A 16,172-nucleotide genomic window follows, 5' to 3' on the forward strand; every position below is an offset into this window, starting at 1 on the left:
TGTTATGAATCGTCATGTAAATATTTTTGGAGACAGAGGTTTGCCACTGGGGTCGAGACTTACAGGCAAGGTCACTGGGCACCAGCCTCATTCTCTTCCTATGCTTACTATGGGAAGTGCTGAGCCTCCTCCAGACAGGTAGTCTGCCAGCTGCCAACAGCTGTTCAGTGTGACAAACTGGTCACAGGAACAGGAGTTCATCTCCTGGCATGAGTATCCAGGTATCTGAACCTCCAAAAGTAATTACCATCAGAGACTTTACTGTGGGCGCAGGGTCTGCCAGTCTCGGTAAGGGCTGTGCTCTGTGAGGAGACCATGCTCACAGTCTTTCCTCTGGGTGGCTCATCTCTTTCCCAGCCTGTCTCGGTTATGAGGAAGAAGAGGAGGTGGTGGGCACAGCCCTAGTTCCTGAGCCTGCCACTGATATGTCAGGGAAATCTCAGGCTCCAACCAGGAGAAGGGCTTCGCCTTGGAGGCCACTATAGAATACTCTGCTACGGAGTTCTTTCATGCTTTCAATAAGATGACACCTGGGGACGCTGCAGGAAAGATCTAGATCCGCTTCAGCACAGGGTGTGCCTGAGGCAGGCCAATCTACCAATTACTCAGAGTTATGCCTCTTCTTCTGCTTTCCAATCCCGGGACCAAAGGGGTACACTACCGCTGCCTATATGAGCTCCATGCCCCCTGAAAAGCTGTTTTGGCATTGGTGGGAAAAATCAACATGAATTTGACTCACTGCAAATGGTTCTTTATGAAATGGAATAATTCGGACTTGTTCCTGAACCAGGAACCAAGAGGAACAGCAACTAGTAAGAAATCTACCTCTAGCAAGCCTAAGATGATCCCCAAGTCACTGTCTGTGACATGAAACACACATTTTATTCATTCTCCTGGTTCCTAATAGAACCTCAGTTCCCACTGGTAATAAAACATTCTCCAAAGAGGAGAACAAAAAAATAAACAAAAAATTCTTTCTTCTAGTTGAAAGTAGGAATCAGCCTTAGTACCCCAGCAGAAGGTAATATAAGCACACCAGAGAAAATGTGGCCATGGAAGGAAAGAAATTCAGTAAAAACTTGTAATTCAGCCTTCCCCTTAGTCAGATTTCTCATGTTTTCTAAGGAAATCTCATCATCTCTCTACGTTGTGTATATTGTGCCAGCCAATGGGAATGCTGTGACGGGGCAGCAGAGGGACACTAAAGCTCACACTGGGCCAAATGCAGTGATGGGGTCCTGATACAATCACCTCCAAACACAGTGTTTTTTGCAAATCATTCCAAAGCCAGATACACACACACGCAAATGCACATACACACACAAACACACAAACGCACTCACATACACGCTCTCACACACATACATACATTCATATAAACAAACACACACATGCACATGCAAACACACACATACACACACCTGTACGTATGTGTACATCCCACACATAAAAACATGCAGACATACAAAATTTTTATAAGATTTTAAATTTCTTTTGAAGATACAGATAAATTTATATTAGGTTTACACTGATTTTAATTTTCGTGACAGGAAGAAAACCCTTCCATATTTAGCTCACCAAACAAGAAAACAGATTTAGTTTACTGATTAGCTGCCTACTGACACATTCAAAGAACCCACTTGTTCTTTCTTATGGCTCCTGTATTTCTTTGAGTTGCACAGTCTGTTGCTTTCAAAGACAAAGAGAGAAGAAGACAGGGAAGCAGGAAAGTGTCATCATCCCCCAATTCTTGTTTTTGAGGCACGGCTAATATGTTGCCCATGATAGCCTCCAATTACCATAAGGAGACCAGCTTGCCGTCAAATCCCTACATTTCTCTTGATTACTAGTATTACAACTGTGAGCTACCACTTCTGCCTGCACTTCTTAAAGGCCTGAAACATATCCTATCTACCCCCATTCACTTGGAGTAGGTAATTGTTCTCACTTGACCAGTGAGGTCCTTGGCTTGCCAGTAACTTTCCCCAATTGCCGTGAAAGCTAAGGCAAGCAGTTTGCAGGCAAGTCGAGTGTCTCTGCTACAGACTGCCTTCTATTCCCCCAGTTAGGTGCCCGTGCTTCATTTAAAAAAAAAAAAAAGATCACTCTTATCTTCCTCCTAGAGAAAGACCTCAAGTCTTTATTTATTTATTTATTTATTTATTTATTTATTTATTATGTATACAACATTCCTTTCATGTAAGCTTGCATGCCAGAAAAGGCCACCAGATCACTTTATAGATGGCTGTGAGCCACCATGTGGTTACTGGGAATTGAACTCAGGACCTCTGGAAGAGCAGTCAGTGCTCTTAACCTCTGAGCCATCTCTCCAGCCCCCACAAAATGATTTTTTTAAAAAGTTAGAAAGGAACCTATCAGCACCGCACCCTCAAGGTTCCCATTTCCACAGATCTTAGAACCCAAACAAACAGAACCAGGCCTGGTTAGTACTTATTCGGAAGAAAAGTCATCTCTAATATGCTCAAAGAAAAATCAAATGATGCCCACATCCTGGGGAAGAGGAGGCAGCCCTCCCAGCGATGTCCGACTCTATCCCTAGTCGGCACCTGGCCCAAGGTGGCTGCTGCCTGGCAGGCGCTGGAAGCATGGAGCACAGGTGGCGGCATGAAGACTAAGGAGAGAGCTTGGGGTAGCTGGCAGCTGGCAGAGACAGGGGTGGGGGCCGCATGGGACTGGGGTAGGGGACAACAGAGCAAACTCACCAATGCTGCTGAAACTCTGACAAAGTTCTTCATCCTGCCGCTCTTCTAGCTTGGCTGAGGCTCAATGAGGTCCCACAGCTGGGCGGTGTGGGGCATGATCATCTTGGCGAAACTATTTCAGCTCACAGGGCCCACAAGGGCAGGCAGAGATGGCGTGCACAAGGTGCCCGCAGGAAGTAACCAGATTTGAGTCTATGCCCTTTTCCCCAAAGAGAGCCTAAATGTTTGCCATAATTACCATTCCAATTTTCTGCCACCCCTACATCCAAAGGGTATGGAATGTCAAGTTGGGAGCATAGGCCCCAGTCCCTCACATCTATCCCAGCCCCCAGGCCTGCTCTGGACTCCAAATCCCAGCAGGCCAAGATCCTGACCACTCCCCAGGGTACTTAAGTGATCTCCAAAGAGGAACACGTGGCCACCCGAGAGCGCAGATCTCCCATTAAACCTGGATATTTCTTAATTTGGCTTGATTGGGAATTTTTGCATGGGCAGGGAGCTAATATTAAGAAATATTCCTAACAGATGGTGGCCTTCAAACCTATGGCACTACCATCTGCCTAATTCTATCAAATCTGACCATTAAACTATGTTCAATTTGATTACAATAACAAAAAAAACAGAAACAAAAAATCTTCATGTGGAAAGAGAAAAATCAAATACAACAAACAGATAGGTCCCAGCTTTTCTCGATAAGGACGTTTTAGCTAATTCCTTTTTAAAATCTATAAATGAATATTCAAAGGACATTGTTAATGTTTATATCACGATGCACACATTGACTTTTAAAATGACAGGACCTCCATTAGCAATAAGCACACAGAGCAACCAAACCATGGTTTCTAACTTTCATCCTGTAATTGGTGGGGGTGGTGGGAAGAGACAGGCTCTCTAGAGACATGACAGATTCTAGACCAAAGACAGAAAAAGTATAATCATAAACCAAAATTATTGTATAGAATCATAAACTACGGGAATTTTCAAAACAAGGGAAGGAAGATATGTTTATAGGTAAGATTGTACCTATAGGAACAATTATAACAACAGGCAAAAGGAGTACTATTCATTACCCATGCACTGTAGCTAGGAATCCCAGAGAGCATACAGGATGATCGCTCCAATGAAATCAGATAGATAGTACTTCTTTTTAGCATGAGATCAACTCATGTGATATCTAGTATGACAATTTCTGCAAACCGTTTCAGGCTGACATATGGTACCAGGTAAATACAGAGAAGAATGCATACACTTGCCTTAAGATGGTAGAAGCTTGACTGCTGTCTACATCTCTTAGTTTCTTTTACATAACACTAAATCTGAAGGATCTCTGGGAAGTTAATGGTGAAGCTGTTACACAGGTAAACCCACCTTGCAGTAACAAGTAATGATCACAACAAGGGTTTGGGACTACATAACAAACTTTCAGAAGTGCCACAGTACCCTTTACTTCTGCTTTATGGACACTGGATCCGCTCCATAGCATAAACCCTAATTAAACTTAAGTGCCAACGGTACTGGAGCAGTTCAGTGGCTTTGCTGGGTCTGATCCCACAGAAACTTCAAGCACAACGCTTGTTAAATGCCATGTGTTATTAGCAAGGTAACAGAATCAAGCTTCCTTTCCAGCTCCCTCTCACCTGCAGGAGTGTCGGGATTACAGATGTGCACCACTGCACCTGGACTTCCCTGTCTCTATTTCACTTGCAGGAATTTCAGGATTCCAGATGAGCAACCACTGCATCTGCCCTTCCTTTTCTCCCTCTCACCTGAAGGAATGTCAGAATTACAGATGTTCACCACTGCACCTGGATTCCTTTTCTCCCTCTCAATTGCAGGAGTGTTGTGATTACAGATGTGTACCACTGCACCTGGCCTTGCCTGTCTCCCTCTTAAATGCAGGAGTCTGGGGCTCACAGATGCGCACCTCTGCACATGGCCTTCTCTTTCTTCCTCTCATCTGCAGGAATTTCAGGATTACAGATGTGCACCACTGCACCTGGCCATCTGAGTCTCCCTCTCACCTGCAGGAGTATGGGATTACAAATGTGTACCACTGCGCCTGGCCTCCCCTGTTTCCATCTCGCCTGCAGGAGTATGGGATTACAGATATACAACAGAACACCTAGCCTTCCCTTTCTCTATCTCACCTGCAGAAGTATGGGATTACAGATGGGCAGCACTGCACCTGGCCTTCCCTGTCTCCATGTCACCTGCAGGAGTCTCAGGACTTCAGATGTGCACCACTGAACCTGGACTACACTGTTTAAACCTCACCTTCTTGTGTGTCTGAATTACAAATCAACACACTGCATCTTGCCTTCCCTGTCTTCATCTCACCTGCAGGAGTGTCTAGATTACAGATGTGCATCACTGCAACAGGCCTTCTGTAGCATGAGGGCTGGTTTGTTGGGGATTCTGTCCCACCCGGTACCCCACAACCAGCATACCCCAAGGAAAATCACACACAAAACTCCATAAGATTATAAATTGATTGGCCCTTAGCTCAGGCTTCTTATTAACACTTATAGCTTATATTAACCCATTATTCTTATCTATGTTAGCCATATGGCTTGGTACCTTTCTCAGCGTGGCAGATCACATGTTGCCTCTTCGGTGATCTGGGCAGGAATGGTGGAGGAAGCTTCCTGCTTCCCAGAATATTTCTGTTCTTATCACCCCGCCTCTACTTCCTGTCTGGTTGACCCACCTATACTTCCTGCCTAGCCAACCAGCGTTTTATTAAAATACATGATTGACAGAATACAGACAATTCTCCCGCACCATTCCCCTCTTTTTTTTTAAACAAAGGAAAATACTCATAGTCCATTTGTTGGGAATGCGGGTGAAGTATTTCAGGCTACTTCCTGCTGATTGGGGGTGCTGATAATCTTATGAGGATCTAAAGAAAATTTTGAGTTATAGTCAAGTCCTGACTGGAGTATCCTGTGAGTCTTGATCATCTCAGGCAGCAGTCTTGAACCTGTTCTGGATGAAGAACTCAGACATCTAGGTCATCTGTTCCTACTGGAGATTTCTCGGGTGGTCTCCCTTGGTCAAACTGGATTTTTCTTAAATCAGAATGAATCCACAGCCTCTCATTTTCTGTGGAAACAAAAGCAAAATCTCTTCTCCAAAGTAACATACCTTTTGACTTCAATTTTGAAGCCAAGGTATTTTTAAAATACCTATCTTGGATTAATTCTGCAGCATTTATAAGTAAATGTCTTTTGGTGACTGTTGCTCCTTCCTCAGCATTCAAACAATTAAAAGAAAGCATAATAGCATACAGTATCAAGATTCTCTGTGTATTTTCCATCTTTATGCGGCTTTATTTTAACCTCTATTTCTTTTATTTTTACTTTTAACTTTTGGCTTTTTGAGACGGGTTCTCTGTATATATCTTTGTCCTGGAATAATTCTGTAGACCAGGCTGTCCTTGAACTCACAGAGACCCACTCGCCTCTGCTTCTCAAGTGTTGGGATCAAAGGTGTATGCTACCACACCTTGAACTCACAGAGATCTGTCTGTCTTTACCTCTCAGGTATTGGGATTAAAGGTGTGTGCTACCACACCTTGAAGTCACAGAGGTCGATCTACCTCTGCCCCTTGAAGTCTCAGAGGTCAATTTACCTCTGCTTCCCAAGTGTTGGGATTAAAGGTGTAGACCACCACACCCAACTACTCTCTTTCTTTTTTTACTTTAAGTACTTTAACTTTTATCCTGCATATATTTTTCACACACTGTAAACCATTTAGAGGTTTTCTTCCTCTTTGAATCTCTCTTTACTGTATATCTCTTTTTTCTGACCACACAAGTCTTTAATGGGTAGGACTAAAGCCGTAGCTTTGACAGTTAGATCCAGCCCATTCCTTAGCTTTCCAGCCTCATGGCTGAGACACCAGCCAGAGCTGTGTTCACTGCCACAACTCCATGGCATTTTCAAGGTCCTTGCCAGCAAGCAAGCTGCAGCATTCTGCTCACAGACCACACTCAGTTGAACTGCCTTCCTGAAAGAGTCAGATTTTGCCCTAGCAGGACAGCCCAGAAAGCCAGCATTTTAAAAATGGCACAGCTTTTTTCCTGCTATGACTGAAAACTGAAAAGCATGCATTCAGTTTTCCATCAACACCGTTTAAGTTTTTGTGGCAGGACCTCTTAATGAGCTGCAAAGTTTTGCAGCTAAAGCTGAACCAGGAAGCCTCTCTTAGGTGAGATCGCTTGCTTGCCTCTAGCTGGCAGCACAGACCCAAGAAATTGCTGCCCCCAAGAAAACATGCTTTCCCAAGCTTTCCCAAGTTTTCTCAAGCTTTCTGTGGATTCAGTTATCCACATCTGGGCACCATATGTAGACGGAGCTGCGGGCAGGCCTGCTTTTCATCCCGCCAAGCTCCCACACAGCTAGCTTAGCCCTGGAAATAACAACATACAAATTGTTTTCATTTAAACACTGCCTGGCCCATTATCTCTAGAGAGTTAGTTACTGGCTAACTCTCACATCTTGATTAACCCATTTCTAATAATATGTGTAGCACCATGAGGTGGTGACTTACCGGGAAATATTCAGCATGTCTGACCTGGTGGTTGGCTCCATGACTTCTTGGATTCTTCCTAGAATTGTACGTGATGCTCCAATAACTGGAGCCTGGACATTTTATACTGATGCAAATAAATCAGGGAAAGCGGGTTATAAATCGCAAGAATTGAGTAAGGTGGAACAAAGCCCTTATATTTCTGTCCAGAAGGCAGAATTATATGCCATTCTTATGGTGCTAAGGGATTTTAAAGAACCTCTTAATATAGTTACAGATTCACAATATGCAGAAAGAGTTATCTTGCATATTAAAACCGCTGAATTCATACCAGATGAAATAGAGTTGACTTCATTGTTTATCCAGGTACAGGACATAATTAGGAATAAGCTTTGTCCAATGTACATAACACACATCTGGTCCCATACAGGTCTGCTTGGCCCTCTAGCACAAGGTAATGCTGAAATTGACCAATTATTGATTGGAAGCATTCTGCAGGCCTCAGAATTTCATAAAAAACATCATGTCAATAGTAAAGGCTTAAAGAAAGAGTTTTCCATTACATGGCAACAAGCTAAGGACATTATAAATAGATGTCCTACTTGTTCTTTCTATAATCAAACACCGTTGCCTGCAGGGAGTAACCCAAAGGGTACTCAAAAGAATGAAATTTGGCAGATGGATGTGTTCCACTTTATGGAATTTGGTAAATTAAAATATGTACACCACACCATAGACACGTATTCAGGTTTTCAATGGGCTACTGCCCTGAGCTCAGAAAAGGCTGATTTGGTAATCACACATTTATTGGAAGTTTAAGGCCATCATGGGTATACCTGCACAAATAAAGACAGACAATTGTCCAGCATATGTATCTAAGAAAATGAAATGCTTTTTTGCTTATTATAATATAAAATACATTACAGGTATATCAAATAATCCTACAGGTCAGGCAGTTATAGAAAGATCAAATCGTACTATAAAGGATATGCTGAACAAACAGAAAGGAACAAAAGATACCCCCAGAAATAAATTGCATAATGCTTTATTAACCTTGAATTTTCTTAATGCTAATGAGAAAGGAACAACAGCAGCTGAGAGGCATTGGATAATGGAAAAAACTTCTGAAGTAAACCAACCTGTTTATTTCAAAGACGTGCTGATCTCTCAGTGGAAGCCAGGAGATGTGCTACATTGGGGAAGGGGTTTTTGCTCTTGTTTCCACAGGAGAAGAAAAATTGTGGATACCATCAAAATTAATAAAGGTTCGATTTGAAGAGGAGAAACCTCTTGGAAAGGAGAAATGACAGCTCATCTACAATGATGATATTCATACAGGTGGTAAGAAAAACACATAGAATGGGGGCAGGGTTCTGTTCTTATCTCCACAGGAAAACACTCATCTTTGAAAAATTCAAGGGACCCTGGATATTTGAATCCTGACAGATGGAAAATAACGGCCCAATAGGGATTATCAAGAAAACTGAATAGGTTCTGTAAGTAAAATATACTAAATCATATTTCTAAATTTATAGAAATTTATAAATTTCTATATTATATTATATTTCTATATTATAAATTTATATTTATAAATTTATAAATCTATAAATTTATAGAGCTTTTTGGAGTTCTATAGAGTTTTGGAGTTGGACTCTGGCTCAGTCCCTCTCTAATTCCAAGCCTGTTGTTAAAAGGAAAACCCAGAATTTCTGGAGTTTCTGTCTTGTGTCAAGAGCCATGATATGGGACATGATATGAGTTTAGAAAACATCTTTACTTTTCTTCATATCTATCATACCTTTCATTAAATATTTCTATCATGCCTTTCATTGAATATATGTATGTCTGTATATGTCTATATGATTACTGTTTAAGTTTTCCACAATGAACAATGAGTTTTTCCTGAAGTGGCATTTGAAGTTTCCAGGAATAAGATGGGGCCCCATAACAACATCTCCACCTGGTTGAGATGACGTCATGATACTGATAGCGCTACTACAAGACCTGTTTTGGGTACCAGCTGCACAAGACGGTCCCAACGTGGTTACCTGAAATGGTGCACATCTTGTACAACATTCTGGCCAGACCTCCACAAAATACTCAGAGACTATTTGCAATTTTAAAAGACATTGATCTTGAAATTTAACCATCATTTTACTTTCACAGGATCCCCCAGAAAGAACATGGCCCCCATGACAGTTGGAAGTAATTCTAGAGAACGACGTCCTTTCTCCCAGTAAAGTTTGTTCTTAGGTTTAGGGACATCATTTAGGGGTTGGTTATAATTGGTATACAGTTGAGGGTTGGGGAGGAATTTTATAAGCACAGGAATCTTAAAAAAAAGAGGGATAATTGGATTATGGGATAATAGATTTGTACTTGTGAGTTATTGTTTTTAGACAAATATATTTGTATAGATTCTTATATATTGATACAAAGTTAAATTATGTTGACTATTGTATACATGCATGCTTCTACCTCTGTTTAAAACATTTTTATGTATTGATATATATATCTATATATATATGTATATTTACCATATTGCATTGTACACTTCTACCTCTGATTAAGAAACTTATATATTGTCTATGTATTGATATATATATATATTTACCATATTGCAATGTATACTTGCACATTGTTTATATTTGGAGGTCATATTGTCCTCATTTATTGCACAGTTGTTTATTGTCTCAGTCTTTAAGTTAGATAGGTATTGAGAATTATGTAGATCAGTAGTCATCTAAGTTTGTCATTTATAATTAGACTAATCAGGTTCTTCAGATACATAGAGATTATATTCAGTATAGATAGATTATCTTCAACCTCTTCAAAGAGCTGTAGAAGATGGCCTTTAATCTAATTCAGAGTTCTGTTGTAGTGAGACACAATCACTCCTGGCAACACCGATCTATTCCCGAGAGAATGTTGAGCACCAAAGACACTCCACCTGGAGCCTTTCTTCTTGCCAGAACTGGCCTTTGGGTAAAGAAATGCCCATACCTTAACTACTGACAGAGTTACAGAATATCCGTAAATGGATAAAACAGGACTGTCATATCCTGCCAAGACAGGGTAAGATAGTTTTGAAAAGTTTCTTGCCTTTGAAAATGGTATGTCAGTTACGTCAGGCCTTAGCCAAAGTTGGTTGCTTCAACGCTGCAAATGTGACTTTGGGTGTTTGCCCAGGTAGCCAGTTGTCTCTGTGATTTGTTACATGTTCTGGAAGTTGTTTGATTGCACTTCCTAATTACTCAGGTAACATTATTTCCCTTCTCAGATCTTCGATGGGATTGAAGATTATATAAATGTAGTTACTTTCTTCTCATGACTTGGCCAAGTTATTTGTTATACAAGACTTAAGCTAGTTAGAATAGGTTATTTGTATTTATCGTATATAATTTTGTAGGTTTGTACTTATTGTATATAATTTCATAGTAGGCTTAGAACTCTCTTACTTAAACAAAAGGGGGAGATGCTGTGGGAGCTCATTCCGCTCCTTCAGCCATAGCCGCTGAGATATCAGCCCATGGGTGCGTGGTCTCTCTCTCTTTAAAAAAGCAGCGGCTGTCCTCCACTCTCTCTCTGGCTTCCTGCTCCGCTTCTGGCTCCTAGACTCCTTTCCTGTTTGCACAGAGGGGCTGTTGTCTGGGATGGTAATCTGTAAGTTTTTTCCCCTTTGAATAAATAACCATTCTAAACTGGTGTGGGATTGTTTGTGACTTACGCCTTCAGCCTTCCCTTTATCCCTCTCACCTGCAGAAGATTTATGATTACAGATGTGCACCACTGCACCTGGCCTTCCATGTTTCCATCTCACCTGCAGTAGTGTCCTAATTACAGATGTGCTCCACTGCGTCTGGCTTTCCCTGTCTCCATCTCACATGCATAAGTCTCAATTTACAGAACTGCACTACTGCACCTGGCCTTCCCCGTCTCTTTCTCACCTACAGGAGTTTCGAAATTACAGATGTCACCACTGCACCCAGCCTGACCTGTCTCCCTTTCTCCTACATGAGTGTCTGTATTACACATATGCATTACTGCACCTGGCCTCCCCTGTTTTTCACCTACAAAAGTGTCATGATTACAGATATGCACCACTGTACCTGGCCTTCCCTGTCTCCTTCTCACCTGCAGAAGTGTCAGGATTATAGATATTCACCGCTGCACCAGTCCTTCCCTGTCTCCCTCCCACCTGCAGTAGTTTCGGGATTACATATGTACACCACTGTGCCTGGCCTTCCCAGTTCCATCACCTGCTGGAGTGTCAGGATTACAGATGTGTACCATTGCACCTGGTCTTCCTTTTCTCCCTCTAAATGCAGGAGAGTCAGAATTACAGATGTGCACCACTCCACCTGGATTGTTTGTCTCCCTCTCATCTGCAGGAGTTTCGTGATTACCAGAGTGCACGACTGCACATGGCCTTCCATGTTTCCCTCTTATCTGCAGCAGTGTCGGGATTGCAGATGTGCACCACTGTGGCTGGTATTTCCTGTTTCCCTCTCACCTACAGGAGTTTCAGGATTACAGATGTGCACCACTGTGCCTGGCCTCCCCTGTTTCCATATCACCAGCAAGAGTTTCAAGATGTGCACCACTGCACCTGGCATTACCTGTCTCCGCCTCACCTGCAGAAGTATGGGATTACAGATATGTACCACTGCATCTGGCCTTCCCTCTCTCCCGCTCTCTTGCAGGAGTGTAAGGATTCAGATGTACACCACTGCACATGGCCTTTCCTGTCTCCATCTCACCTTCAGGAATGTCGGGATTCCGAATGTGCACCACTACACCTGGCCTTCCCTGTCTCCCGCTCTCCTGCAGGAGCGTCGGGATTCAGATGTACACCACTGCACGTGAACTTCCCTGACTCCATCTCACCTTCAGGAGTGTCGGGATTCCTAATGTGCACCACTACACCTGGCCTTCCCTGTCTGCATCTCAAATGCAGGAGTGTCGGTTTACAGATATGGGCCTCTGCACCTTGCCTTCCAATCTTTCTCTCACCTACAGAAGTGTCAGAATTACAGATGAGCATCACTGCCCCTGGCCTTCCCAGTCTCCCTCTCAGCTGCAGGCGTGTCAGCATTACAGATGTGCACCACTGAACTTAGCCATCCCAGTCTGCCTCTCACCTGCAGTGGTATCTGGATTGGAGATGTGCACCACTGCACCAGCCTTCCCTGTCTCCATTTCAGATGCAGAAATGTCAGTTTACCAGTGTGCACCACTGCACCTGGCCTTCCCAGTCTCTCTCTCACCTACAGGAGTGTAAGGATTAGAGATGTGCACCACTGCACCAGGCCTTCCCTGTCTCCATTTCACCTGCAGGAGTGTCGTGATCACGAATGTGCAACACTGCACCTGGCCTTTCCTGTCTCGGTCTCACCTGTAGGAGTATGGGATTACAGATTGCACCACTGAAGCTGGCCTTCCCTTTCTCCATCTCACCTGCAGGGATGTCGGGATTATAGATGTGCCCCACTATATCTGGCCTTCCCTTTCTCCCTTTTATCTGCAGGAGTGTCGGGATTACAGATGTTCACCACTGCACCTGGCCTTCCTTCTCTCTCTCTCTCTGCTGCAGGAGTGTCATGATTACAAATGTGCAACACTGCACCTGGCCTTCCCTTTGTCCATGTCACCTGCAGGAGTTTGGGATTACAGATGTTCATCACTGCACCTCACCTTCCCTGTCTCCATCTCACCTGCAGAAGTGTTGGTTTACAAATGTGCACTACTGCATCTGGCCTTCCTTGTCTGCCTCTCACCTGCAGGATTGTCGGTATTACAGTTTTGCACCATTGTACTTACCCTTCCCTGTCTCTCTCTCACCTACAGGAGTGTCAGCATTACAGATTTGCACTCCTGCACCTGGCCTTCCCTGTCTCCCTCTCAGCTGCAGGAGGGTCATGATTACAGATGTGCACCACTGCACCTGGCCCTCCTTTTATCCCTCTCACCTGCACGAGTGGACGCCTTTGGTCAATGAAAATAGGGCTCCAAATATATTTTAAGTATAAATGTCCAGGCTGTTTAAGAAGCTGCTAGATCTCAGACTTACTAGGAAAATGTGTTCTCAGGGTAGTGAATGTGTTTTCCTTAATGAAGGAACCCTATTATCAGCATCCTGATACCTGGATGTTATCTAAAGACAGAAGAATGTATGGAACTTAAGAAGTAGCTCGGGTTCCTACTAACAATAGACTCCTCAAAGAGAATATGAAAACTCCTCTTTTCTTCTTTAGTACACAGCTTGAAACTCACAGGATAAAATAAAGGTCGAACTAGCCACATGGGCCAAATGTATTGATCCTTCATGACTTTATCTAGAATAAAATAGTTTCTGAAGTCCTGGATATAGACACCAAAGTAAAATATTTCCTTCCTTCAGTATCAGTAGGGACTATCACATGGAATCGTAGATGATGTATCTGTGTTTTTTTAGCTGTAACTTCAATGAGAAGTCAATGACATAGCAATTGGTTTGGTTTTATGTCACATCTACACATTAGTCAATATATGTGTTACTAGTCACAAGGGAAGAAATGAGAATAGGTAGACAATACATGCTACTCCATCAATATCACTTCAAATCAAAGCAAAATGCATCTTTTTGAACTGTAGGAGGCGTAATGTGCAATCTGTTACTCTGTAGCACTGGTATCTCCTGGAGCCTGTGTGGTTGTGAGGCTGCTGTCTTCAGTCCTACTGGGTCAAAGATCAGCATTTAATAACTTCTAAAAATTATTTTATAGCTGGGCATGATGGTGCAAACCTTTAATTCCAGCACTCAGGAGACAGAGGCAGGTTGCTCTCTGAGTTATAGGTCAGCCTGATCCACAGGCAGAATTACAGAGTTTTAGCTACAGGACATCCAAGGCTACACAGAGAAACCCTGTCTTGAAAAACAAAACAAAACTACCAACAAAAGACCCAGAAAACAAAGACCAAGATAATATAATATGTGGGTGTTGCATCTGTGTTCTATGTGTGCCAGGTATAAATAGAGGCAAGAAGAGGACATTAGATCCCCTGGGATTAGAGTTATAGTCAGTTATGAACCATTGTGTGGGTCCTGGGAGAATCTTTTGGCCATGTTGAGAATAATCCAATGGATAGAGTGGGTAGAGGTGGGGGTATAACCAGAGGCAATTAGATGTGTAGGAAGGCTATTACAGCAATCCAGAAAAGACAGTGTAACTTACCTACAGGTGGTAGTAGTGGTGGAGGAATGAAGAAATGGTTAGATTCCAGATGCATTATGAAGATGCATACTAAGAATTGGATTTGAGTATATGAGAAAGGTAATTTTAAAAAAATTTTAAAGTTTTTGTTTTGTTTTGTTTTTAGAGACAGGTTTTCTCTGTGTAACAGTTTTGGTTGTTCTGGAACTCTCTTTGTAGACCAGGTTGGCCTCAAACTCATTGAGATCTGCCTGCCTCTGTCTCCCAAGTGCTGGGATTAAAGGTGTGAACCACCAACAACCGGATAAATGTACTTTTTAGATTCTTGGACACAGCAACTGGAAGAATAGAGTTGCTAATGACTACAGTGTGGCATCTCCTAGAAAGAGTGTTTTTTTCTCCTTAGTAATCTCCCCAACCATTGCTGCAGAACAAACCCCAAGGTCTTAAGTATGTTACCTGACATGTTCTACCACTGAGCTATACTTGCAGCCCTTTCTCCCAAACTCTGACTTGGCAGGTGACACGATAACCCTGTGGGCCCCAGCTTCCTAATGTTTGAGTCATGACATCATAATTAATAACTGTAAAATGTTTCTGGACACACCACTCCCAAAAGACAATTGTAAATCAAATGCACAATTAATCTGAGATGTTTCTGTGCTGCATGTCTTCCCTGCAGTTTTGGTTCTGAATTCACAAGTTACACTTCTCAGGGACGCCGGCACTCCACATGATGTGGGTGAATGTTTCTGAACTACTGTAGTTCAGTTCCAAGACTGCTGTGTGTTACGAATTGTGTGCTTTTACTGTATGCACAAAGTTTTCTGCTTTTTACAGAGACATAATAATTGAATTATGAAAAACAAAGACTTTTAATATTTTTCTGTCATCATTCCTTAGCATGCAAGTATCAAATTAGTATCATTGGATTGTATCATGCTAGAATGTTGATTTTAAAAATTGCTGTTTAGAGGACCTGAGCTCATTTCCCAACACCCACATGGCAGCTCACAACTGTCTATCACTCCAGCTCCAGGGGACCCAACGCCTTTATACAGACATACACACAAGAAAAACACCAATGTATGTAAAATAAATTTTAAAAATTTGTTGTTTAGAGGCCAGCAAGATGGCTCAGTGGATAAAAGCCTGGTGATCTGAATTTGATCCCTGGGACCTACACACAGTAGGAGAGAATCAGTTCCCACAGGTATATCATGAATTCTAAGTAGTATTAATAATAAAAACCCAGATACAGATATAGGAGTTAACGCTGAAGATCAGAGAAGCAAAGCACCAGCCACTAGAGACTTCTTTTACCGCTACCAATGCTCAGACCTAAGGGGCGATCCTGACTGCATCTCCAGACTGCATGTCTCCACCAGACTTCAGACTACACTGCTCCTCACACTTGTCCAGTCTTATATTCCTCTCTGCCTAGTCATGTCACTTCTGTCTCCACCTCCCTTGTGACAGGATCAAAGGCATGGGATCCCAAGTGGTGGGATCACTTTTGTGAACTTTGTGTGAACTGTTTCTCTTTTATAGATTCCATCTTGTGTAGTCCAGGGTGGACTTGAACTAACAGAGATCCCTCTGCCTCTTTCTCCCCAAGTCCTGGGATTAAAGTTGTTGTATGACATATGACTTATTTCTTACTCTTTGTTTATGATGATAAACTTGACTGCCCTGGAACTTAAATTTAAAATTTTCCCTTTGACT

This window comes from Myodes glareolus, chromosome 1 (assembly GCF_982192425.1).
Source record: "Myodes glareolus chromosome 1, mMyoGla1.1, whole genome shotgun sequence".
Lineage (NCBI taxonomy): Eukaryota > Metazoa > Chordata > Mammalia > Rodentia > Cricetidae > Myodes > Myodes glareolus.